The 14446-nt window shown below is 38.9% G+C and overlaps 1 long non-coding RNA gene across 1 annotated transcript in view; it reads right to left on the bottom strand.

The window, feature by feature from the left end:
* Positions 1-14446, bottom strand: part of LOC133070013 (uncharacterized) — a 129912-nt gene that overhangs the window by 58921 nt on the left and 56545 nt on the right. The window lies entirely within an intron of this gene.

Raw genomic sequence — 14446 nt, 5'->3', positions numbered from 1 at the left:
CCTTTTTTTAGATTCCACAAATAAGCAATATCATATTTGTCCCTCTGTATCTGACTGACTTCACTCAGTATGACAGTCTCTAGGTCCATCCACGTTGCTGCAAATGGCATCAATTTGTAATATTCCATTGTATACATATACCACAAATTTATCCATTCTTCTTTTGATGAACATTTGGGTTGCTTTCATGTCCTGACTATTGTAAATAGTGTGCAATGAATATTGTGGTACATGTATCTTTTCGAATGATGGTTTTCTCCAGAGATATGCCTGGTGTGGGATCGCAAGATCATATGGTAGTTCTGTTTTTCATTTTTTTCAGGAGCTTCCATTACTGTTTTTCCATAGTGTCCGTACCAGTTTACATTCTCACCAATAGTGTAGGAAGGTGCCCTTTTCTCCCCACCCTCTCCAGCATTGTTTGTGGATTTTTTGATATTGGCCATTCTGACTCTGGTAAGGTGATACCTCATTGTAGTTTCTGTCTTGCGAAATCCCACGGATAGAGGAGCCTGGCAGGGTGCAGTCCTACGGGTCACAGAGAGTCAGCCACAACTGAATGACTAAGCACACAGTATAGTTTGGGTTTGCATTTCTCTAGTAATTAGCGATGTAGAGCATCTTTTCATGTGCTTTTTTGACCATCTATATGTTGTCTTTGGAGAAATGTCTTTACCATTTTTCTGCCCATTTTTTCATTGGGTGATTTGTTTCTTTGGTAATGAGCTGTGTGAACTGTTTCTATATTTTGTAGATTAATCCCTTCTTTGTTGCTCCATTTGAAAATGTTTTCTCCCATTATGAGGATTGTCTTTTCATTTTGTTAATAGTTTCCTTTGCAGTGCAAAAGCTCCTAAGTTTCAGAGGTCTGATTTGTTTGTTTTTGTTTTTATTTTCATTTTTAGGTGGATCCAAAAAGATATTACTGCAATTTATGTCAAAAAGTGTTCTGCCTATGTTTCCTCTAAGAATTTTATAGTGTCTGGCATTACATGCCCATCTTTAATCCATTTTGAGTTTATTTTTGTGTACTATGTTAGGGAGTGTTCTAATTTCATTCTTTTATATGCAGCTTTCCAGTTTTCCCAGAATTGTATATTGAAGAAACTATCTTTTCCCCATTGTATATTCTTGCCTCCTTTGTCATAGTTTAGGTCACCATAGATGCATGGGTTTATCTTTAAAATTTGTATTCTGTTCCATTGATCTATATTTCTGTTTTTGTACCAGTACCATGTAGTAATGGTAGCTTTGTAGTATAGTTTGATGTCAGAGAGCCCGATTCCTCCAGCTCTATTTTTCTTTCTCGGGATTGCTTTGGCTACTCAGTATCTTTTGTATTTATGTGAAAATTTTATAGTTTTCTCTAATTCTATGAAAAGTGTCCACCCAAAAAATAGTAATTTTATAGGGATTGCATTGACTCTGTGGGGCTTCCCAGGTGGTGCAGTGGTAAAGAATCCACCTGCCAATGCAGGAGATGCATGGGTTAGGAAGATCCGCTGGATAAGGAGGATCTTCCCTGGTGGCTCAGATGGTAAAGAATCTGTCTGCAATGCAGGAGATCTGGGTTCAATCCCTGGGTCTGGTAGATCCCCTGGAGAAGAAAATGGCAACCCACTCCAGTATTCTTGCCTGGGAAATCATATGGACAGAGGAGCCTGGCGGGCTATAGTTCATGGAGTCGCAAAGAGTCAGACACAACTGAGTGACTAACACTGAATAAGGAAATGGCAACCCACTCCAGTATTCTTACTTGGAAAATACTACAGACAAAGCAGCCTACAGTCTATGGGGCTGCAGTCCATGGGGTCACAAATGGTTGTACACAACTGAGAGACTGACCATGTATACATGCATTGAATTTGTCGATTGCTTGGATAGTATAGTCATTTTCACAATATTGATTCGTCCAATCCAAGAATATCCTTGCCTTCTTTAATTTAATTTTTATTTTATAATGGGGTATAGTTGATTTACAATGTTATGCTAGTTTTGGCTGTACAACAAAGTGATTTAGTTATAAATATGTTCATCTATCTACTCTTTTTCAGATTCTTTTCCCATTTAGGCTATTATAGAATATTGAGTAGCATTCGTGTGCTATTCAACAAGTGCTTCCTTGTTGATTATCTATTTTACATAAAGTAGTATGTATATGTTAATTTGTAAGGCCTCCTCAGGCAGCCATTTTGCTTTCTTGCATTTCTTTTCCATTGGGATGGTCTTGATCCCTGTCTCCTCTACAATGTCACAAACCTCCGTCCATAGTTCATCAGGCATTCTGTCTATCAGATCTAGTCCCTTAAATCTATTTCTCACGTCCACTGTATAATCATAAGGGGTTTGATTTAGGTCATACCTGAATGGTCTAGTGGTTTTCCCTACTTTCTTCACTTTAAGTCCGAATTTGGCAGTAAGGAGTTCATGATCTGAGCCACAGTCAGCTCCCGGTCTTGTTTTTGCTGATTGTATAGAGCTTCTCCATCTTTGGCTGCAAAGAATATAATCAATCTGATTTCAGTGTTGACCATCTGGTGATGTCCACATGTAGAGTCTTCTCTTGTGTTGTTGGAAGAGGGTGTTTGCTATGACCACTGTGTTCTCTTGGCAAAACTCTATTAGCCTTTGCCCTGCTTCATTCCATACACCAAGGCCAAATTTGCCTGTCACTCCAGGTGTTTCTTGACTTCCTACTTTTGCATTCCAGTCCCCTATAATGAAAACAACATCTTTTTTGAGTGTTAATTCTAAAAGGTTGTAGGTCTTCATAGAACTGTTCAACTTCACCTTCTTCAGTGTTGCTGGTTGGGGCATAGTCTTGGATTACCTTGATATTGAATAGTTTGCCTTGGAAATGAACAGAGATCATTCTGTTATTTTTGAGATTGCACCCAAGTACTGCATTTTGGACTCTCTTGTTGACCATGATGGCTACTCCATTTCTTCTAAGGGATTCCTGCCCACAGTAGTAGATATAAAGGTCATCTGAGTTAAATTCACCCATTCCAGTCCATTTTAGTTCACTGATTCCTAGAATGTCAACATTCACTCTTGCCATCTCTGGTTTGACCACTTCCAATTTGCCTTGATTCATGGACCTAACATTCCAGGTTCCTATGCAATATTGCTCTTTACAGCATTGGACCTTGCTTCTATCACCAGTCCCATTCACAACTGGGTATTGTTTTTGCTTTGGCTCCATCCCTTCATTCTTTCTGGAGTTATTTCTCCACTGATCTCCAGTGGGATATTGGGCACCTACCAACCTGGGGAGTTCCTCTTTCAGTATCCTATCATTTTGCCTTTTCATACTGTTCATGGGGTTCTCAAGGCAAGAATACTGAAGTGGTTTGCCATTCCCTTTTCTAGTTGAACACATTCTGTCAGACCTCTCCACCATGACCTGTCCATCTTGGTTGGCCCCACAGGGCATGGTTTAGTTTCATCAAGTTAGAGAAGGCTGTGGTCTGTGTGATCAGATTGGCTAGTTTTCTGCTATTATGGTTTCATTGTGTGTGCCCTCTGATGCCCTCTCACAACATCTACCATCTTACTTGGGTTTCTCTTACCTTGGACATGGGGTATCTCTTCATGGTTGCTCCAGCAAAGCGCAGCTACCTTGGACGAGGTCACCCCTCCTGACCTTGGACATGGGTAGCTCATCTCGGCCACCGCCCCTGACCTCAGATGTGGGGTAGCTCCTCTCGGCTGCCGCCCCTGACCTTGGACGTGGGATAACTTCTCTCAGCCCCTCCTGCGCCATCGCATCCTGGTGCTCTCGGTCTCCGCCCCTGTCCTTGGGTGGGGTGTGGCTCCTCTTTGCAGCCCCTCTGAGTTCCAGAAAAACATCTATTTCTGCTTTAGTGACTATGCCAAAGCCTTTGACTGTGTGGATCACAATAAACTGTGAAAAATTCTGAAAGAGATGGGAATACCAGACCATCTGACCTGTCTCTTGAGAAACCTGTATGTAGGTCAGGAAGCAACAGTTAGAACTTGACGTGGAACAACAGATTGGTTCTAAATAGGAAAAGAAGTACGTCAAGGCTGTATATTGTCACCCTGCTTATTTAACTTATATGCAGAGTACATCACGAGAAACGCTGGGCTGGAAGAAACACAAGCTGGAATCAAGATTGCCGGGGGAAGTATCAGTAACCTCAGATATGCAGATGACACCACCCTTATGACCAAAAGTGAAGAGTAACTAAAAACCCTCTTGATGAAAGTGAAAGAGGAGAGTGAAAAAGTTGGCTTAAAGCTCAACATTCAGAAAACTAAGATCATGGCATCTGGTCCCATCACTTCATGGGAAATAGATGGGGAAACAGGGTTAGACTTTACCAAAATCACTGCAGATGATGATTGCAGCAATGAAATTAAAAGATGCTTACTCCTTGGAAGGAAAGTTATGACCAACCTAGATAGCATATTAAAAAGCAAAGACATTACTTTGCCAACAAAGTTCCGTCTAGTCAAGGCTATGGTTTTCCCAGTGGTCATGTATGGGTGTGAGAGTTGGACTGTGAAGAAAGCTGAGCACTGAAGAATTGATGCTTTTGAACTGTGGAGAAGACTCTTGCGAGTCCCTTGGACTGCTAGGAGATCCAATCAGTCCATCCTAAAGGAGATCAGTCCTGGATGTCCATTGGAAGGACTGATGCTGAAGTTGAAACTCCAGTACTTTACCCACCTCATGCAAAGAGTTGACTCATTGGAAAAGACCCTGATGCTGGGAACGATTGAGGGCAGGAGGAGAAGGGGACGACAGCGGATGAGATGGTTGGATGGCATCACCCACTCGATGGACATGAGTTTGAGTAAACTCTGGGAGCTGGTGATGGATAGGGAGGCCTGGCATGCTGCGATTCATGGGGTGCAAAGAGTCGGATACAACTGAGTGACTGAATTGAACTGAACTAATATGTTAATTGCAAACTCCTAATGTTTAATTTTCATACATTTTCTCTCATGTGTAATAATTATTTCATACGAATTTCTCCCCTGTGCTTCCGCAATGTAAAATGTGTTTGTTTGTATGTAAAAACCAATTAATTTTTCTTAATGTCAAGGGTTCTTTGGGCCAAATATATATTTAGCAATATTCACTGACCCCATGACTCCCATGAAGCCATTTCTCTGACTTCAGTTGCAAAAGTAACATAAGTAGAATGTAAGGGATTCCCTGGTAGCTGGTAAAGAATCCATCTGCAGTGCGGGAGACCCCAGTTTGATCCTTGGGTCAAGAAGAGCCTCAGGAGAAGGGAATGGCTACCCATTCCAGTATTCTTGAACTTGCCTGCTAGCTGAGACTGTAAAGAATCTGCCTGCAATGTGGGAGAACTGGTTTTGATTGGCTACCCAGTCCAGTAAACTTGCCTGGAGAATTCCGTGGACACTGAAGCCTAGCAGGCTACAGTCCATGGGGTTGCAAAGAATGTAATTGTCTTGCATGAAGGACTTGGAAATAAACCCACCTAGAATGTGGTTTTGATATGTGGAGATATTTGAACAGAGTGTGGCCTTCCTCAATAAATTTTAACAAGTGATTAATTGAGGATGTATGAAAGTTCCCAATTACATAGCCTCATTGGTGAGCCCTGTGTCGAATCCAGGCCATCCCTTCCTATCAACCATATGCCACACCCTGGTCTAGGTTCAGAGATTTTTCAGTCTTCTCAGCTTGTTAAATTTAAGTCTAGAAATCAGTTCTTTACTTCCAAATCCAACTCTATTTTGATCACATAATTTCAGATATCATCCTGCCTCCCCCATTAGTGCTCTTAATTACTAAGCTTTATCTTTTCTCAAAGTCCCTACATTTTCAGTTTTCTAGTAATAAAGAAAAATATCTTTTAGGAACTGCCTTTCTAAACTTTTTCCAGCTACAGATAGCTCTAACAGCAGAAACACTATACAGCCATTATACTAGTACACAGCATGTTCACCTCCAAGTGGTTTAACATGCAAAGACTGTGTAATCTTTCAATCATATTAAGATAGTACTATGTTATGGAATTTCCTTTAGTGAATTATTCTTATTTGTGAAATTGCTCTATTTCATCAGAGCAATTGCCTACCATCATCATTTGATAGCTGTCACCACAACCAAGACTTTATTTTTACCATCCATCACTGTACATTAGCCTAATAGCACAAAGCAGTCGGTTACCATGTATAAGAGCTAAGAAGCTGCACACAGAAAATAAACCCATAACACGACACCTTCCTTGCTTATTTTACCTTTTACCACATCTTTAAATCAGTGTATACCTGTAGGTAAGCTCCGATGTCAAAGAACACATCTTTTACCTCCTAACATGTGAAAGGGATAGAAATTAGAAAGACTAAAAATTAATAAGCGGCTGAGTACAAATATTATTAACTGGTAGAAACTTCAGCTTTGCAAACATGTCTATGGATTCATAGTTGCTTTGTAGAGAAGCATCTTATGCTGACTCTGATATGATTAACCTAAACTCAAAGCCCAGTCCTGGCACGTGGTAAATATTCAGTAAATGCTCATGAAATACATAATATGTTTTTCTGAAGAATAATTTTTTAATTTTCCATTTGAAAGTGGTATTTATGTGGACCTAAGAATATCTCTGTGACCCTGTGAACTGTCACCTGCCCGGCTCCGCTGTCTATGAGATTCTCCAGGCAAGAATACTGGAGTGAGTAGCCATTCCCTTCTCCAGGGGATCTTCCCCACCCAGGTATTGAACCTGGGTTTCCTGCATTGCAGGTGGATGGATTCTTTACCACCGAGCCACCTAGCAAGAACCCCGTAGCTCTCTTAAGATGCCTTTAAATGTGCTTCCAAAGCTACCTCCAGAAATTCATCAACATGCTATTTTAATTCAAATATAAATTTAGAAAGTTATAATTTCTCAGATTTTTAAATGTTCTCTTGAAGAATATTATTCTCCTAGCATCTTCTTTGCATCCACTGGGTCTTTTCTAACCCTGATTCAATCCACTGCTTTTTTTTTGTAAACCTACATTACTTCCTATCATGTGTGATATGTGAGTTTCCCAGGACATACTATTCATTCTGACAATCAGGAAGGTATGCCTAAGGCACTGACATCTCTAGAAATGTTGCTGTAGTTGACACTGCTTTTAGAAAATGTGTATGCAAGAACTAACTTTTTAACCTATAGTTTTATATTATTTTCACCTAATGTTTTGCATTCTTCAGCACCTCCACCAACTCCCTCTTTTGTGAGATGTTAAGAACTGAATATTTCCGTCCCCCTCAAATTCATATGTTGAAGCCATAACTTCCATTGTGGCTATATTTGGAGATGAGTCTTTAAGGAAGTAATTAAGGTTAAATGAAGTTATATGGAGAGGGCCCTGATTTGATAGTATTAGTGTCCTTATGAGAAGAGATATCAGAGAGCTAGCCCCCTACCCCAGTTCACAAAGAAGAGGCAGTATGAACACATAGTGAGATGATGGCTAGTTATAAACCAAGAGAAGAGGCCTTAAAATGAAACTTTTTTCCCCAGCACCTTGATCCTGGATTTCTCAGTCTCCAGAACTGTGGGAAATAAATTTCTGTTTAGTTCATGTAGTCTGTGGTGGTTTGTTGTGACAGCCAGAATGGCCATAACAAAATCCTATAGGTACAGAATAGGTTCCAGATTTTTATTCATTATACGAAAATAGTAATATCTTTTCCTTGGTTGATTTAGTGGAGGGAGAGATTACTGTGTGTAGACACATGTGACATCTTATTATGGCTCTTTTGTTGGCTTCTTGATTGACTGCATACTGTCGGAAGCCCTGAAAACAGCTGAATAGTTTTTTTTTTTTATTATTTTGTATCAAATTGTGGCTGACTTTTTTTTTCCCTCAGTGTTTCCAACTAGTTGGCAGAGTTGATGTTATTAACTAGTTGAGAGATACAGTTGCCTTTTCCTGGTGTTCAGAGGCAACTGAATGTGTTCTTTTTATTTGTTATTTTTGTTCCCCTGCTAAATCAATGATGCATGGTTGCCTTTTCATTGTTTCACTGAGGTTTGTTTCATTGCCTCACACTTTTTGTTCATTAGACAAACACAGAGCAGATGATAAATAGTCATTGGGAAAATAACATGTTAGACAAAAAATACAACAATGTGTTTCACAGAAAATGGCATGTCATAGGTGCATTGTGTCTAGTGTAGAACAATTATTTAAAGATCCTTGTGTGTAGGGAATAAACATCTTTTTAAAAAAGCCATAGGGAAAACACCATTTTAGTCTGTTTTACAGGTGTTCAACTGGGCAGAAGAATGATTGAGCATACATTTGGCCTTAGTCCTGACACTTTTTTTCATACAACTCCATTCCATGAGACCCTCTGTGTACTTCTCTGATAGCACTAAACACATCAAAATTAACCCTTTTCTTGTCTGTGTTCTCTCCCAAATGGAATCTCCTTGAAGTCAGAGATTTCATTTTAGTCAGCCTTGTTTTCCCATCATTCAGCTCAGCACATGGCTAATAAAAGGCTCTCAATAAACATTTGTTGTATTGGATTGCATAGATGTATTCAATGGAATCTGTTTTTAGTAAGCCAGACAATATAATTGCTTAAACATTGGAAAACCAGTATTTTCTTCCCCTACTGCTCACGCACCAAGGCATCCATTTAATAACATATATTAGATATTTTCCCATCTAATTAAACTGACTGTTTATAGACAGGATCTTAGGACAAACTGTAATTCTGAAGCAAGTTTGAACAGCATGAAAATGATTAATTGCTGGATTACTTTAGTTTTTGAGAGGTTTAAGAGGAATCTTTTTGCTCCAGGAAATAGAAACACTAACTCAAAAATATAAAAGACTGAATTGTGGTCATCCAAGCATTTTGATTTCATTGTGAATGAAAAGAATCCTGGTCATAGGGTCCAAGGTAAATATAAAGTAGGACTGTGATAATAAGGGGAATGAAATGAGAGAGGAGATTTACTGAGGAACCAGGTGGAATCTTTCTTTCAAAGTGTGATGGATTAGCTCCGCGTTTTCTGAAGTCACTTTTGGTAATTTGATGACTTTTTCAAGATCTATCTTAGTTCCTCCATTTAGGATTCTTAAAAAAAAAATTAACTTTTTATCTTGGAATAATTTTAGATTTATAAAATGTTGCAAAAACAGTTCTCAGTTCCCCCCAGTCTCAACATCTTGTATACAATGATATTTATGAAAATTAATAAATTTAACTTGGTACAGTACTATTCACTGAACCACAGACTTTATTAAGATTTTCCTAAGTTTTTCATTGATGAACTATTTTTGTTCTAGGATTCAACCTGGAATCCTCCATTTCATTTAGCAATCTGTGGTTCTTCAGATTTCACTTTTAGGTCTTAATATTTATATTCTGCAGAGCTCTTATATCAGGTCAATTATGTGTTTGGAGATTTCCTGATTTTATTTCTCTGAATTTCTTGTGTTTATCATTTATCCACCATTATCAGAGGTTTGTAAATCTCTCTCCAATTCACAGTCCCTTTCTGTCCCCCTTTCTCTCTGTCCTTCCTCTTATGTCCAAAGACCCCATGCCTCTGACCAGGCGAGCAATGTATATAAAGTAGATCAGCTAAAATGTACACTTTTCACTTTTCTTGACACAATTCAGACCCTTATAGAAAACACACAAACAGAGGCTGTCAAATCAAGCTGATAGTCTTGTTGATGTTGTATTTAATTTATTATCACATAAACAGAGTGAAGGTTTAATACTTTCTTAGAATCTAGGACTCAGTGATAACTGTCTTTCCCACTATTTACCATTTGAGAATATCATGATTCATTTCTGAAAATAATGATTTCTTTTATCTAAAACATCAGTATAATGAGGGTAAAAGATTTTCTTCCAGTTTCTTTATTTGAGAATATTTGAGCCCATGAATAAGCTTTATTATGTTCATATCCATAAATGAATAAAGTTATATGTGTAATATTTTGTTTATAAGTGTGGGCTTTTTTCCTAAAAGGAGGGTCCACAACTCTCATCAGATTCTTAGAAGCATCTCATGGCTCCAAAAAGCTGAAGAACCATTTCTCTGGAGTTGGAAGTATAGGAGAATCTATATCATCAGATGTGAATTCCAAATTTTAATGCAAAAAATGTATGGAGCTATAAAATAACTCTAAATGCCTTAAATCCACAAAATGTATAATTTTTCTTCTCCACATAATAATTTATGAACTTAAAGTTCATTGTGATCTATCTTTGTATTAATAATTATTGTATTTTTTAATCCCTGTGTTCTTTTATGGTAAATTCTTTCTTTTCCCCTTTATTTCCAGAGTCCTTTTTTTTTTTTTCCAGAGTCCTTTTTAAGCCTGGTTATTATTCCTCCTGCCTTCGCTTGTCTCTATTTCAGAAGCCATTCTTTCATCCATCATTCCTACCCCATTACTTTTCCTTGACAAGACTACTTGCTGGGCATTTGCTCACAACCTCCTCTCTGATTTCTACTTCTCTGCCTGCTCACAGAAAGTGCTCTGGCTAACAGAATGTGTAACCATAGGAACTGTTAGTGCCAATAGCATACCAAAAGCACAATTCTAGAGAAAACACTAGCCTGACCCTTTCATGGGATTTTCTTAACAGAAAGCAGCCCACATCCCAGGGTAAAGTTAGAAATTTATAGCTTGGAACTAAATTTAAACATAAAGAAAACAGACTCTTGAGACTTTTTATTTGAGAAGGCATACTTTCCCTAGTCTTTGGAAGAGTGCGAGGTTAAGGGGATAAAGGATGGGATCTTGGCACACAGCCATCCATATTCAGGCAAAATTCTCCTATGCTAGTTCCCATGAAATAGGATAACTCCCCTACCCACCCCAACAGCTATCAAAAACCATGTGGTATATAAGCAGCTTCATTTAGTTGTATATTACCTTTAACAGCTGTATAGGGTTAATCTCGAATATGATTTTCAAACATAAAATGTAAAATATGACTCAATAATGTATGATATTTTATGATTATCATTAGCATAGTTCTGTTTATTGAGCAGCACTCCTATATGAGATACTCTGTTACATGCTTTGTGTATTATACATTATCTCTAAATCTAACAACAGTCCTAAGAAAGAAACACTATTATTATTTCAGCTTTTCCAGTGAGAAAGCTGAGGCTTAATTGGCCCAGGGTTGCTCTGCTGGCAAGTAGTAGAGCTGACCCTGCTTGTGGTTGAATCCCAAGGTCACAAACCCAAAGATGAGGTCCCTTTTAATGGCCAGTTGAAAATGAGCTGTTGTTGCTAGGAATGGAGACCAATAAGGGTGGCAAGGCCAGGAAGAACAGGTAATAGAAATAGTTGGAGACATATTCCAGACACTTACCAACGGATTATATTAACATGGTGTTCCATTTGTTTAGTTAGATTTTCTTTTCCTTGAGGTCCATAATTTGATTTCTTTTGAGTGCCTTATATATAATAGGTGTTTAATAAGACTCTAAAGATGGGAAGGGCCAAGGGGGAGGAGAAGGGACAAATGGACTGAAAATGAAGTGAAGAGAGAATGAGAGATAGCCATGAAGAAGGAAGAAGATAACGGGGAGTATGTATGTGGTGAAAGAGTAGAGAAAAGAAGCTGGCAAAAGAAGGGAGACAAAAAGGGAGGCAGGAAGATGGAGTAAGGCCCAGATCATTCGAACTTCCTGACTCACACTGTTCACTCAGAGTCTGAGCTTCAGGGAATTGTCATCATAGAATTCAGTCCTTTGATATATTAGCTAGAGAACCTCTGAGGGCAGCTTTTCAATGGTAATTTCATTCTTTAAATCCTAGAATCCAGGATTTGATGGATTTGATTTATGCTTCAAATCCTAGAGCATCTCTAGGTCCCCTAGAACTGGCAGAACCTTGGAGAAGATAACCAGGAGTTTACAACATATACATAAGTAGCAGTAACCCAAAGGGAAATGTATTTTAAGTGTCTTACGTGAGCTGAAGAGGGGAAATGACCTTTGGTTTGGGTGGAGAGGGATAATAAAAGAGACTATCAGTGCAGAAATAATTCATTACCTGCCAGTTTGGTAGGTAAAATTACAAGATTAGCAGTGAAATTGAGGGAGAAGAGACTTTTAAGAAGTAGAAACATCATTAGCAATAGTACAGAAGGGGGGAAACTTGTGGAATTACTCATTTTGCTGGAATATAACATACTTGTTTGCTTGATACTGCCCACTTCTAAGCCTTCCCTTACTCCCACCTTTCTAAAACATTGTCAGCCTTTTTAATATCCTTTACCACTTATTTGCCTCTGCCCATCCTCTTGATTTTGGTGTTTGATATTGCGCAGCAACTAGCTGGTTAAAGCAAACTCCTCTGAGTCCTTCTTTCTTACTTAACTCCTTTCCCTTTTTTCAAGTCTTGCTTTCATTAAATTGTACACTCTAAAAAATTAGTAACTTTTTAGAAGCTTCTGCTTGAGTTGTTCTTTCTGCAGAACTGAGGCTAAGACATAAATATTCTCCTCCCTGCCCATCTCTGTTTCTCAGCCTCATTTATTAACCTCATCTCTCAACCTCATCCACTCTGGTTTCAGTTACCATCTATGTACAAGACATTCTCAATCTGCATCTTTAACTCAAGTCCTTCTATTTTTAAATAGCCAGATAAAACTGCTTAAATGTCTTATGAGTATTTATGCATTGGTTTCTGACAGGTATTTCAGACTTTTGTAAAGTCAAATTAGCCAACTTCCTCCACCATCCAGTTGCTTAAACTTACATACCTGAGAGTCAGTCTTAGCAAGTCCCTCTCCCTTACCCTTTGATTCTGTTTATCGCCAAAGCTTGCCATTTCTCCCTCCTGAAATCCTCCTTGATTCATCCATTTCTATCCAGTCCTACTGCCCAAGTTCAGGCAGACATGTCTTTTCTAGATTTCTACAACATCCACTTAGTGATCTCTGGACCACATGTCTTAACCCCTCTCAAATCCCTACGCTATATAGGAGCCAGACTAATCTTTCCAAGATTATAAATTTTATCTTGTTACAGCCCTGCTGGAAATCCTTCAGTAGCTTTAAAATGAAGTTCAAACTCTTTAGTGTGACTCCCAAGGCTCCCAGTGCCCTCCATTGTCTTCCTCTTAAACTCTTGATTATACTCCCTCAGCTTTTACCTCAGCTATGTTGAGTGTCTTTCTGCTCCTTAAAAGAGCGGGGCAATCTCATTCATAGTTGATCCTTTAGAGATGCAGATTCCTCTCTGTCAATTGTTCTTCCATTAGCCTCTGATTTTACTCATTCTTTGCATCTCAATATGAATGACACCTCTTCATTTCACATGCTTGAGTTTAAGGTTCAGGATCTGAAACAGTTTTGAGTGGTTTTGATCTCTAAATTGGGGGTTACAATTTAGATGGTTTAGACCAGAGAGTTGGAAGAGTTATCAAATTTTATTATGAAGATGAATGGGATGATGGTGGCAGATGAAAGGGATGATGGTGGCAGAGGGAAGATCTGAGCCACCTGCCTCAAAGGCATTTGAGGAAAGTGAGAGAATGTCTTGGAGATTAGTTTATAGAAAAGTGAAGATTCTGCTTTGATGTGGGATTGCCATTGCAGGCTACCACAAAAGAGGTTATTTCTGAGCCAGCAAAGCAGTGACTATTCCAGCAATGAGATAAAGTCTAGTTCTGACCTTTGAGCTTAATTGATCCCCCTTCGACACAGCCTCAGCTATGTCCAGAGAGCTCTTAGTAACTTCAGTTCAATTCCTGTTTAGTTCCAGTGGCACAGTACAACAAAACTCTGAAGGTAGACAGAAACTATTGTCACTGGCTCTACCTAAGTATCTCAGGCTTCCCTGGCGGCTCAGCTGGTAAAGAATCCACCTGCAACACAGGAGACATGGATCCCTGGGTTGAGAAGATTCCTTGGAGAAAAGAATGGCTACCCATTCCAGTATTTTTGCCTAGAGAATCCCATGGACAGAGGAGCCTGGTGGGAGGTAGTCCACAGGGTCACAAGAGTTGGAGACAACCAAGTGACTAAGCACACATGTGCACAGACTTAAGTACACATTGAAAAAAATGAGGTGCTTCCACAGACAAAGGATTAATCTCAAAAATATACAAGCAACTCCTGCAGCTCAATTCCAGAAAAATAAATGACCCAATCAAAAAATGGGCCAAAGAACTAAACAGACATTTCTCCAAAGAAGACATACAGATGGCTAACAAACACATGAAAAGATGCTCAACATCACTCATTATTAGAGAAATGCAAATCAAAACCACAATGAGGTACCATTACACACCAGTCAGGATGGCTGCTATCCAAAAGTCTACAAGCAATAAATGCTGGAGAGGGTGTGGAGAAAAGGGAACCCTCTTACACTGTTGGTGGGAATGCAAACTAGTACAGCCGCTATGGAAAACAGTGTGGAGATTTCTTAAAAAACTGGAAATAGAACTG

Source organism: Dama dama, chromosome 15, assembly GCF_033118175.1.
Source record: "Dama dama isolate Ldn47 chromosome 15, ASM3311817v1, whole genome shotgun sequence".
In the NCBI taxonomy this organism is placed as follows: domain Eukaryota; kingdom Metazoa; phylum Chordata; class Mammalia; order Artiodactyla; family Cervidae; genus Dama; species Dama dama.
Note: the sequence above shows the minus strand (reverse complement) of the source record. Positions and strands in the feature narration are given on the sequence as shown.